A 14,245-nucleotide genomic window follows, 5' to 3' on the forward strand; every position below is an offset into this window, starting at 1 on the left:
TACTTTCCAGACTTAGAAATGGATACGATACCTTAATTTAATTTGCACGTTTCTGATAATTAACTATAATTTGTAAAATGTCGTTACTTTAAAAATTATATTTATTAAAATTTCATGTGTGTGACAAAAGTTATTGGTTATCTATTGAAAATAATGATGAATTACTCTTAAATAATTCCTTTCTTCAACACGTATTATAACATAAAAATTATTGGTTTTCTATAATAAAATGGGGAATTATTCTTAAGTAATTCCTATCTTGAGTACGCATTACAATGTTTTAGATTATATTCGAAATTCTGGATTCAAATGAAACCTTCTTTGCAAAACCACACCAAGTCATTTTCTAAGATAAAATATTGTTCCCACTGTGCAATACTTAAAAATTTGTCATGGAACTTTCTGAATTTAATGTTAGTTATTCTCAAATGGTACTAGCGAATTTTAATGTAGGCCTACATGTGTGTTTGGAAATCCAGAAGAAAATGGATCGTGCATAATCAATCAGTACTGTCAGCACTAATCAGTTGATCAGTGGAAAGAATATCGAAGAAATACGCGTATGCGTGTCCACCGATCCATTCAAAAATAACCGGTATACAAGTTTGTATACTAAGATTCCGCAAACCTGATCTTGCTTAGCGGTATATGGCGAAGTTAATGTTGTAAGAATCGAGATCCCGTGGTGGAGTCAACACAATAAGAACTGAGATCCCATGGTGGAGCTCACACTATAAAAAGTGAGATCTCGTAAAGTTAAATACCAATGCACTGTGATCCCGTACAGAGTTATCAGTATCGCAACAAGAACTGAGATCCCGTGGTGGAGTTAAAGAACTCAGTTCATGTGACGAAGTTAACAATATAAGAATTGAGATCCTGTAGTGGAGTTAAAGAACTCAGTTCATGTGATGAAGTTAACAATATAAGAACTGAGATCCTGTAGTGGAGTTAAAGAACTCAGTTCATGTGACGAAGTTAACAATATAAGAACTGAGATCCTGTAGTGGAGTTAAAGAACTCAGTTCATGTGACGAAGTTAACAATATAAGAACTGAGATCATGTAGTGGAGTTAAAGAACTCAGTTCCGGTGACGAAGTTTATAAGAACTGAAATCCTATGGCGGTCTTAACTCTAAAAGAACTGAGATCCTGCGGTGGAGTTAACACTACAGAAATGAGATCCCGTGATGGAGTTAACACTATAAAACTGAGGTCCAGTGGTGGAGTTAAAGAGCTCAGTTCATGTGACGAAGTTAACACCGCAAGAATTGAGATCCTGTGGTGGAGTTAAAGAACTCATTTCCGGTAACGAAGTTAACACTATAAGAAATGAAATCCTATGGCGGACTTAACTCTAAAAGAACTGAGATCCTGCGGTGGAGTTAACACTATAGAAATGAGATCCCGTGGTGGAATTAACACTATAAAAATGAGATACGGTGGTGAAGTTAATACTATAGAACTGAGTTCCCGTGGTGAAGTTAACACTGTAGAACTGAGTTCCCGTGGTGGAGTTAACATTACACGAGATGTGATGTTGTATGGCTTCTGAAGAGGGCTGATGTTCCCCTTTATAGCCGACACCCATGGGCAACCTGCGCGTGTGGTTCTGGTGTGGCGATTATTATGATTAGATAGGGAGGCGTGAAACATGGTGTTGGTACATAGCCTACTCCTATCGAATAAACCAAGGTGTTTCATCAAGGATTAACTCCTCCATCCCATGGACGAATCTCTATCAACAGCGTCAAATACCCTCACTCCACATGAACACTGCAGAGAGGTGTTTGGAATTAAACCCGGGCTTTTGGTACGCGCTCCAGGAATTATGAATTGTATACCACCGCCTTTCTTATCCTGCCCGCCAACATTATGTTGGTGACATTTTATTTTCCACCAACAGGGCTCGAACCAGCTTAACTACGGTGTCTGAACTCGAAGTTTTGGTGCTCTAACGATCATGGCCACTAGGCTGAGATGAGATCCCGAGGTTACAATAAAGATTCTAACAGCCATTGCCATTCCCTAATACTTCTGTACGGATGATGAATACATTTAATACAGAAATCACACATTTACCACTTCGTTTGTAATACCAGAAATGCTATTTTTTCATTAAGGTGATATCGGAAAACCCATTGTACGCAATAAGGTCCTGACTGGCTCGTATAACAAATTTAGTCGAGAATAATACTGTTTAAGTTACAGTTCTATTGTTCTGGGCTGTCATTGGGGTTTAGCCATTAGCACAGTGCCTTTTTAACACATGATTTGATCTGTAATGTAGGAAAGGGAAAATATTCGGTATCTACATTCATCGTAAAGTGGTCAACAGACGATAATACAACCATGCTTGTTCCACCGGGCGAGTTAGCCGTGCGGATAGAGGCGCGCGGCTGGGAGCTTGCATCCGGGAGATAGTGGGTTCGAATCCCACTGTCGGCAGCCCTGAAGATGGTTTTCCTTGGTTTCCCATTTTCACACCAGGTAAATGCTGGGGATGTACCCAATGGCCGCTTCTTTCCAACTCCTAGGCCTTCCCTATCCCATCGTCGCCATAAGACCTATATGTGTCGGTGCGACGTAAAGCCCCTAGCAAAAAGAAGTTCCATCTTAACATATTTAAGACCATGGCTCGGTATTATATATATTCAGTCTGAAAATAAAATGAATAGCAGCATAAGATTTATCATATATGGTAGCAGTGCCTAAGCTAGACTCCAAAGTCTTCGCTACACTTTTCTTATTAATGGGATTCATTCTGTATGCCATCAATCAGTCACCACTGATCTGCATATAGGGCTGTCACCCAGGTGGCAGATTCCTTACCAGTTCTTAACCTGTCGAGGGTCCTGCAACCAAACTTAAATATACAGGATCTAAAACAGACTGTTAACCAAAATTATTCAAACACTTACAAATAACACAATACGTATTGTCAATGCTACGAAGTAATACTGTCATCTTTCAAAATCATCATTTTTAAATGGCTTGGAAGAATTATTTTATTTTTATAACTAGCGGTCTGTCTCCAGAAATCTAGATGGAGGAGTAAACTGCAGTAAAATTTGTGGCAAGTATAGTTTAGAGCAGATCTTGTTTACGAATATTTGAGCCACACACCAAACCTCCTGGATTAAAAGGATAGGTGGTAAAGACAAATACAGTATGGAATGGCACTGACATTAATATTAAACAAATATACCGTCTGTTGAATTCTACTTCTAGAACTGGTGCTTGCGCAATATTGTTAAGCTGTATGTGGTTATATTTTCTCTGTTGTGCTTCATCTTATTCGATACATGAAATCTAATAAGTTCGGGACAATTCTCAGAAACTAACCAAATTCTGCTTTTTTATTTCGCGAATTTATCCACATATTCATTATGTGTATTTTCCCTGTAAATAGGGATCCACACAAGAAAGAAATGAAAAAATGTCGTTGTAGATTTGCAAGTTATTGAAAGATACATAAACTGTATGATGTTTCTGAAGTAAAATTGGAAATAATGTGAGTCACCCAAACAGTCGGAGAGAATTATGAATTCTATTCACTGAAAGAGTGAAATGTAGGAAAAGGTTTCTGAGATGACAAATGCTTCGACTGAATATAAAAAATTGTCCGAAGGAAATGAGAATTGTCGACAGTTTTGTTTGCAAGAATTATACAACACATAGCCATGGTAATTGCAGAAGTTACCTTAGAACTATCAAAATAAACAGTGATAAAGACCATTTTGAATACGCATTAGGTTCACGGCACAATTACTGGGCTGCGTAAGTTTGGAAGTAAGACGAACATCCAGTGTGAGTGTAGAAGATGTCTTAGAACTATCCGAATAAATTAGCAATTCTGAGGGCCAATTTGTTCAAATATGCTTATGGCATAATTGTTTGGTGGTATAATTTTAGGGAACATTAAGATCAACTTTACCGAGCTCGATAGCTGCAGTCGCTTATGTGCGGCCAGTATCCAGTATTCGGGAGATCGTGGGTTCGAGCCCCACTGTCAGCAGCCCTGAAGATGGTTTTCCGTGGTTTCCCATTTTCACACCAGGTAAATGCTGGGGCTGTTCCTTAATTAAGGCCACGGCCGCTCTCTTCCCACTCCTAGCCCCTTCCCTTCCTGCCATATCGTCGCCATAAGATCTATCTGTGTCGGTGCGACGTAAAGCAAAAAAAAAAATCCACTTTTCATATAGCAAATGTATTTATACACATGTGAAGTAAAATATTATTTTGCTGTCAATGAATAGACAGGTAGCTGTAGATGGTGAAATGAGACTAAATGCTGATTAGAGGAATATCTTTTACTCGACCTTCTTCGAAAAAATTATGAATATTATACAGAGTCAGGACCAACAATGGAAGATGTGCAGATCTGTTGCACAAGAGGAGTGAGATCTAATCACTGATTGTAGAGCAGCCCTACATACCATCCGACATCGGCGTTTGTACACCGGAAGAGTCGAAGATAGATAAATTATTTTTATTTGATAAGGAACCAGTTAATCTCATCCATATTTACGGGCGTGGGTATGGTAAGACCTATTGGACAATATTTAACTTTGACTGAAGCATATCTGAATTCAATTTTGAGTGTATATTTAATTGAAAGTTAGTCTTCCTAGCACCCTACATTTGTTTTCTATATTTTGTTTGGCCATGCGATCAAGAGATGACAAGAGATCTTCAAGGAGATAGGAGTAATTACTCAAGCGAAGTAAACCACTTGCTAGCTTAAATTTAATTTCAAAATTTTTAAACTCATAGCAACAAATGTTTCTGAAATTCGTGTATGCTTAACGTTCTTTCACTATAATATTTGACAAATAACGTTCAGGATTTTGAAAAGCCATTTTACTGTCAAGGTGTTATTAAATTTGCATTTTGACTTTTTCACCTAAATAGGGTAGACTACATTACTCCGAAACGATAACACGATATATTAACAACATACTCTAGAGTCTCTAAGATGTTCCTTTATAAATTTCTTTTTCTTAACCGTTACCTTTCATATCGATTTTTCTCATTATTTTTGAAAGTTAAATTACTTACGTCAAAGGTAAGCGATTAGAGCATATTGTTCATATCTGTAATATACACTGATGTGAGCTTGCATTCGGTAGATAGTGGGTTCGAACCCCACTATCGGCAGCCCTGAAGATGGCTTTCCGTGGTTTCCCATTTTCACACCAGGCCTGTGCCTTATTAAGGCCACGGCCACTTCCGTCCCACTCCTAGCCCTTTCCTCTCCCATCGTCGCCATAAGACCTATCCGTGTCGGTGACACGTAGTAATAATTGAAAAAAATATGAAAATAACATATATCTTGTAACTATAAAGAGAACAACGTGTAAAATAATATTATAGAAAATGAGCAACAATAAACATGTGATAAAGTGGTCAATGACATACACTAACATTCACAACCATATATTCTGGATTAGTAAACAGGTTTTTCTAATCTATGAAGGAAGTATATTATGTAAGGAAAGAATCGAAAAGTACAATTTATTTGCCCATAAAGGGGTTCCTTGCCCTGAATGCATGTAGGACGTAAGGTACACAAAATGTAATATGTAGTTACAATCCTTCGCATAGCCAACAAGGTCTTACATCTGTGTTTGCCTCACATTTCCATCGTCTGCACGCAACCGAAACAGTTTTCTTTTTCTTTTCTTTTTTCGTTTCCGCATATTTCGCAGGCTCATAAATTGGTACCGGTACCTTTTATACGAGCAGAACTCGATATTTGACTGTCAGTGCGGTGTTGAGCACGCTTTGAATTTAGCTTGTTAAAGCAGAAGAGCGACCAGAGCACTTCCGTTAACCGCCACAGCAGCAATTGCTGTCAATGAAAGCTTCCTTTCAATAGGCACAGATGTTCTTGAGAGTCCTCGTTTAACGATGTTCCGCTCTGTAGGAGGCAACAAGGTCGAGGCAATTACAGATGCAGCCTCACAAATACTTGAACGAATTTCTACGCAAATTATAAGCATAAAATGTGTCCTTTTGAAGGTTTAAACGACTTCATTATTTTCGTATAACTTCTTCACCCTTATCATAAGAAATATGATATTAAATTGTCTATGTTTTGGGCTTAACAACAACAATCAGCACCAATTAACCGCTGAGGGTTTTTTTAATGAATAGCGTAAGCTTATATCAGAACTCGTTCGTAGCTATCAAGCCCATAAAGCAAACCGATAAATTTCAATCAAACTGACAGTACCCTCCAGTAGTCCGACTCCTCGACTAAATGGTAAGTATTGAGGCCTCCTGGTTCGATTCTTGGCCGGGCCGGACGCATAAGCCACGTGTGGTTAATTCCTCTGACTCAGGGATTGGGTGTTTGTAATTGTTTCGATATATCTCTTTATATTCACACAACACACCACAAAACCCACCACTGCAAAAACACGAAATGCAGGGTCTGTCAAATAAACCCAGAACGAACGCACGGTGTTTGTACCCTGCGCTACGGCAGCTGCAGTATGGGAGGTGCACGCTTAGTTCTTGACCTTGCAAGCAGCCTGCACGCGTTCGACCTGGCAAGCATGAGTCGCCAGTATGAATCTCAGCTGTTAACAGGATTAGACAGTTGTCATTGCAACACCGTATTTTCGTATATAAAATTATTTTAAGTACAGGTCGGCTCGAGGGGTACGCGAGACATTTGTTCAGCAATATCCTGCTGAAGTGTCGCTTTCACGAGCACAGATTCACGTAATTGTAATAAATTTGAAACTACTGGCTCAGTGCTCAATAAAATACATGCGTTCACGAACAGTTTTAACAGAGGAAAAGCTAGATGACATTGGTCACCGAATGAATCACTCACAAAATAAGCACAAGTAGGCGGTTCGGTTTCTTCTTCACACAGAGCTACAAAGCTGTTACAGGTTTACACGGACCCATTGTTTAAAACCTGCTGATCCAACCACAAGAGCGTGATACTGTGAGTGGTATCTTGCATCACTGAACGATCCTTTATTCAACCCACAGCTTGTGTTCTTTCCGGATGAGGCCTAGTTTCATCTTAATGATCGTGTGAACAATCAAAACTTTAGCTATTGGTGTGCAGAAAATCCTAATGGTATTTCTATAGTCCCTCATTACGATAGGATAATTAGTGTTTGGTGTACTGTTAGTGCAAACGAATAATTTGTCCTATTGTTTTTCGAGACGACAGTAAGTGCAGAGAGGAACCAAGATGACATTTTGAAGTAGTTCTTCCATCAGTTAACGGAAGAAGAAAAATCGGAAGTGTTTGCAGACAGAGTGACCAGTGCTGGTCTATTTCCCCTTCGTTCTCCAGATCTAACAGTGGAGTAAACTGAAAGAAAAAGTGTATCGAACAAATCTTCACACATTGGAGGAACTGAAAGTAAACATTTCGACTGAGATCAGAAACATTACAGTGGTAGAACTCACTCACGTCAGCCAGAAAGTGGTTACCAGGTACAATGGCTGTATAAGCGAGGAAGGACCACATTTCCAGCATCTTTTATAACGTAAGCTTTCATGTATGTTTAGCCCTCAGCCCGAAGGCTGGTTGGATCCTCAACAGCTCCGCCATCAGCTGTCATAGATGGCCTAGGCATCACTGAAGAGGCGTACTAGGGAAATGAGGAGTGAGGTAGTTTCCCGTTGCTTTCCTCACCGAGCCAGAAGTTGCTATTATATATCAGTCTGCCAAGCCCACTGAAATGCATGCACCAACCGACCCTATGAGCAATATTTTCACACCATTCATAACAGGGACTGGCTGCAGAAGGAATGGCATTAATAGCATCACTCATACCTCAGTTACTTTCATTTTGTCAAAGCCAAGGATAAAGCTGAGACAGATCAATGAAAGTAACAAAATTGCTCTAGCCCATACCAGAAGACATAGTGCATTGGAAACACTAGGTCCCGCCAGGAAAGGCATAAGCTTTCATATAAGATTGTATACACCCTTAAAAGCCGGGCAGCCGCGCGCGACATAAGTTCGGCTGAAACAGCTTTCGTAGCGCAGAGTACGAACACCGTGCATTCGGTCTGGGTTTATACGGTAGACTGATACTGTTTACTTACATCCAGTCTGTTCACTTGTGCTCAGTATTATTCTTACACTCATTGGGTTGATTCTTCTTCTTCTTGGTGCAGTACAATTTTTCCTTGTTTACAGAACAGTGAAATTTATTCATTAATGTCTCAAACACTTTTTGTTAAAGAACCTATGGACTCTTACGCTTCATTTCGGTGTAAGAGAGGTTTACATCATTACATAGTTCGATCTTACAGGAAGTGATTGAAGTAATTTCCTTTGGTAAACCCATTAGAGAACTCGAGGCCATTATTTTATACAGACTGATATTTATTTCGTGGGACCGCTCCACTCGTAACGACCGGTCTTTTCAAGCTGGTAACCGCGCTAATATCCGCAGCTGAGATTGTCGCGTAAGTTATTACATATTAATAAACACTTGAACTTGAATACTTAAAAGGTAAATTATTAAGTTATTACAAGTTACTTAAAAGGTAAATTTACTCATTCTTTTGAAGGAAGAACTTCGTAGCCGTTCGAACAGAAGAATGGGAAATTCTCGTTTTGCAGAGAAAGACATCGAAGTGATTTTTAAGGAGAACGTTCCAGAGCATATCCAATGTTATCTATAGTTCCTTTTGTGAAAACTGTTCGTGACTGTGTACGCTTCTTATCACGAATACTTCTCGTTTCACAAAATTTGTTTACAAATCTGGGAATCGAACTTCAACTTGGAAGTTGAATATCAGGAAAACTCTTCTTGAAACAATCTCCATAAGATATGAGCCGATTTTGTACGCACGTACAAATCGTAAATAAATACTCGTTAGGATATATAATACCTGAATTGAGCATTATTATTATTATTATTATTATTATTATTATTATTATTATTATTATTATTATTATTATTATTATTATTATTATTATTATTATTATTATTATTGCGTCTCTCCGACACAGATAGGTCTTACGGCGACGATGTGTTAGGAACGGGCTAGCATTGGGAAGGTAGCGGCCGTGGCCTTAATTAATCTTTCAAACATTTTTTGTTAAGGAACCCATGAACTGTTACGCTTCATTTCGGTTGTAACGGTTCAAATCCCGTTACAAGATGATATCTGTATTTTTATTATTGTATGATTTTATCTGTATTTTATTATTATTATTATTATTATTATTATTATTATTATTATTATTATTATTATTATGTCAGTATTATTATTATGTTATCTGTGATATTGTACTATTATTGTAATTATCCGTTTTATTCAATTTTGCAATTGCCTGTTGCTTGCAAGATTGCACTTAGATGTATACATATATACGTATGTGTAGGATAACACTCAATACCTGTACAGTGAGAATTGTTGTATATATCAGAGATTGGAAGTGACGTTGTTATATTGCGACACCACTGGCGATTCTGCCAAGTCATCGCCGCGCCTTGGCTACGTCATCGTATTTATTTAGATATGCGCTCAGAAAGTCGATCGCCGCAGGGCTATTTCACCACTGTATGTAATATCTGTCGCGTAGGTGGGAGTATGTCATTGTTATTTTTGGAGATTACGTAGCTGTGTCAACCAACGTCTATATAAGGTGGATGCACATTGTAGCGTCAGTCATTACTTATACGGATGCAGTACAGTGAAGTAGTCTACTAGATCAAGAGGCCTTAGGTGGTCAGCCAACCAGTGTGAACGAGAGATGGTGAAGACTCAGTGAGCCATTATTGGTCATTGAGAGAGTGAGATCAAATGGTTGGTCCGTCACTTAGTGGAAGACGCGGACGCAAGGCTTACCAAGGAGTCAGAGAGGGCAACCCTGGACCTGCCAAGAGGTCATACCATATTGACTTACAAAGAAGTCAGATGATATGGAGAAGAAGCAGTCGCAAGGATGTATCACCACGTTAGGCGTGACACATCTACAGTAAACACCAGAGCAAAGGAATACGTCGTAATTACACTAAAAGTGTTGAAGGTACAGTCAAGTGAATCAGTGAGGGAAATATTTCGTATAAATTGTTAAATGTCCGGTCAAGAAGAATTCAAATTCATGCCTAGTTTCTTTCAGTTGCAATGTCATAATTTCATATTCTCATCTGTTTTATCGCAACAAGACTCACTATTTTTTGATATATTATTTAAAGAATATATATTGTTCTATCAAACGAATTCATAGTTTCATTTCATTGACAGTAAAATATCATAACCTCAAAATTAATGGGGAAACCGAACGCCAATCTCCTTTTCCCAGAACTTATATGGTATGTTGTCAAAAGTAAGCTTATTACCCCACACCCTAGAGATGGTCAAGAGTCTCATTCTATTATTGCTGTACTGAGTGACAGCTGGCGCCCTTCAAATAACGTATGTGTAAGTAAGCAGGTAACTAGTAAGTGTGAGTACAAGGTTCGACGAGTGTGTATTTTATTTAATAAATGTTAATTTTCATCATTTCCATTTTAAATGCAGATATTCAGATTTCCCATTTTAAATGCAGTTTAATATGTTTGTAAATTTAGTCAGCGACTCAGGAACATGTTCACAATGTGGCTCCGCAACGTGGTGCACGAAGAAATTCAGAATTTGTTCTGAATGACAGCATATCATAGGTTCATTTGGGAAGAGTATGCACATTTAAGCCAACGGAATTATTATCGGTAAATTTCAGGACTATAATTCTGTGATATATATTTGTATTTTGGGGACATGTCAAGGGATTTGATGAGGGAAATTAATTTGAGATCGCGTACTATCACTAGTGAACCAAAGATGGACAAGGAAGACAATAACAAGTCATGTGAGGACGAGGTCATTGCTTCTGCGGACATCCAAGGTGAAATTCAGAGTAGGGAACAGGTGAATACGATGGAAGCTTCTGAGATAATTCAGGAAAGTGCAGAAATTGAGAAGCACACTGAAACTCAAAAGGAAATCGCGGGGGAAATGAACCGAGATTTTTTTAATTTTTTTAAGGCCGAAATGACCGGGCTCAAGGAACAAATAAATACAAGTAGTGAAAATAGTAATAAACGAATGGAAAAGATGAGTGAAAATAATAAAGAGATGAAAGAATTAATTAGTACTAATAATGAAAATAATAAGAAAGAGATGAAAGAGATGAAAGAATTTTTTAGTAGTAGTAGTAGTGAAAATAATAAAGAGATAAAAGAATTAATTAGTATTAATAATGAAAATTGTAATAAACAGATTAACTCTCTAAGTAATAAAATGGAACAAATGATTGGTATTAGTAATGAAAATAATAAGAAACAAATGGAAGAATTAATTGGCAGTAATAAAGAAAATTTTAATGTGACCAATGAGAAAATAGATGCTTTAAGTGAATCACTAAATTATAAAATAGATACTAAGATAGTAGAGGTAACTAATCAAATATGCAAGTTAGAAAATAAGTTAAACAAAGAGTGTGTTGACCGTAGAGAAGGTGAAATGAAGTTGAATCGGAGCAGTCTTCATATTCAGACCGAGCAAGTCAAAGAAATATGTACAGAGGACAGTAACAAGATCGTACCGGTAATTATTAAGTTATCAGAAATGTCTAGTAATCGGGAAGAAATTCATGAGGTAGTCGAGAAAAGATTGGACAAAATTTGCAATGCAGTTGGGGAAGATACGAGGGAACAGATTAGTAGAAATGAACAAATTGAAAGCAAACTTGTAGAGGTCACTGAACTACGGAACGAACAGAAAACGCTATCACAGCAGGTGAGAGAGAGAGAGGAAGAATTGCAGGAAGACGTGAGAATAGTGGAAGAGAATTCTGAGAGAGCAGCGGAAGAAGAAGAAGAAGAAGAAGAAGAAGAAGAAGAAGAAGTTGTAAACTGCCAGGGAGTGATACGGCAGAAAGGTAGAGGTAAGACAGGTTTAGACGTGATAGTAGCGAGTGGTTTGTTCAGTAGGGATTGTGATTTAACCAAGTTTTCTGGAAAACAGTTTAATTCGATAGAATTTGTAAAAGTAGTTGAGAAGAGATTTGCAAGTAAGTTGAGGAATAATGTTATTGAATGGGAATACGTGTTGGAGATTTTGTCTAATGTTTTTATTGGTGAAAGTAGAATATGGTTTCGAGTATACTGGAATAATATGTCTAATTTAGGAGAGATTAAAGGCAAATTCATTGATAGGCTTTGGAAAGAATGTGTGCAAGGGCGCGCGCGCGAGAGAGAGCGCATGATAGCTGGGGAATGTAGTATAGTAGAGAGAGAGGGAAAAATGTTAGCCGTGTATCAGAGGAGAGGGGGTGATCATGATCCGCAGAGGATTAATAGTTGTGTTGATGGTGATAGTGGTCAGAAGAGTAACGAGAGAGAATCGGAAGATGGGAGGCGTATGGATTTGAGTTGTGAGAGAGAGGATCAGAAGAGTAACGAGAGAGAATCGGAAGATGGGAGGCGTATGTATTTGAGTTATGAGAGAGAAGGTCAGAGGAGTAACCAAAGAGAATCGGAAGATGGGAGGCGTACGGATTTAAGTTATCAGAGGGATTATGATAAGCCGAATATGAAGGTTATCAAGGTGTCGTTATCGAGCCAGAGTATTTCAGATTCTCAGGGAATCGGGTAAATAAAGTGAACAGTCCGAAGGTAGAAGATGAACTGGTATTTATTATAAGTAGTTATGTAGTGAAAGTAGATTAAATATAGTGTGATTGTGACCTAAGTAATGTTAAGTGAGAAATTTAAGTAGTGCCGTAGTCGTAGATAATGAAGTAATTAATAGTAGCAGTAAGTTAGACGTAAGAAGTGTTCTGGTAAGTGATGTAAGTACTTGTAATGCTGAGAGTATACTGTAGGTAGTGAGGTAGTCGATGATGGAAATTGTGATATGAAGAAGGTAAATGAAGGTACTATCAGATCTTATAACAGCCGTTGGGTAAGTCAAAGTGAGTAAATAAAATGATAGCGGTACCGATCATATGTAAAGATAATTGTAAGTTTCAACTATGCCTTGTTGTACCAGAACTTGTGTATTCAGTTGTTTTAGGAGCTGACTTGGTTGCAAATCATGGAAGTAGAGTAGACTTTGATTTAGGTAGTGTGTGTTTGTTCTGGGAGGAAACTAGCAAAGAAGTACGCGTTAATTATGATGGTCTGAGGTAAGTGTTTGGTGACGTGTGTTCTTTGAAATATATGAGAGGTAAGTGAAGTTGTTCCTAGTGAGAGGAAATGTTTTGTTGGGTGTGTTACGTGTCTATAACGACCTGTATCCGAGGGATAGTCGGTATGAGGCAGTGACGTGAGGTAATTTGAGTGAATTACTGGAGGAGTAATTGTGTTCGATGTTAGGTAAGCATCGAGATGTATTTAGTGGTAAGTGAGGAAGAACACGTATATGAACATAAATTTGTAGTAGATGACTATTCATCATTTGTGGGAGGTAAGTACCCCAGTCAACTTAAATATGCTAGTGACGACCAAGAACGGATAAACATTATGCTGGATTACGGAATAATTGAACCATCTTGTAGCTATGGTATTGAACCTTTAATTATTGTTGCCAAGAAGGATGTGATTTTTTTGAGATATGTAAGTCAATTAGGGCAAAATTGATTCAGTTTGAGTGACAGAGTGCTACTCAGAGTTCCATTTCATCATCTGCAGAGGCGGGAAATATGTCGAAGTTATTATTTTGTATCAGGGGTATTTCACTATTGTGAGCCGTATCGGGAAGTGTGCATATTCCTTAAAAGATCAGGAAGGGAAGATTGTCGGTACTTACAACATTAAGAACTTAAAGAAGTATTTCACGTGAGATTTGTTGAAATAAGAGTAAGATGATTATATTTTGTGAGAAACTGGCAAAATAAAACTAACATCTACGATTTGCGTGTGAACCAAGTGTCGTATTGGTGTATTGAAAGAATAAGTGCTACATTGTCATGTACTGTGTGACAAAAAAACGGAGAACAGGACATTGGACAGTTATCTGCGATAACAATATGCAAGAAAAGTTCTCATATAAGTGAATTTTCACAAAATATTTTGATATGTTAAAAAAAAGGAGAAGAATGTTGTATATTGATTGAAATTATTTGTGTGTGTTAAATTAAGGGCTATGCTCTTGTGAATTGTATGAGAATGGGACACTGGACAGTTATCTGCGATGACAATGTGCGAGAAGAATTCTCATATAAGTGATGTATTATAAAATGTATGGATGCTGAAAAAGAAAATTA

The sequence above is a fragment of the Anabrus simplex genome, chromosome 1 (genome assembly GCF_040414725.1).
Source record: "Anabrus simplex isolate iqAnaSimp1 chromosome 1, ASM4041472v1, whole genome shotgun sequence".
Classification (NCBI taxonomy): Eukaryota; Metazoa; Arthropoda; class Insecta; order Orthoptera; family Tettigoniidae; genus Anabrus; species Anabrus simplex.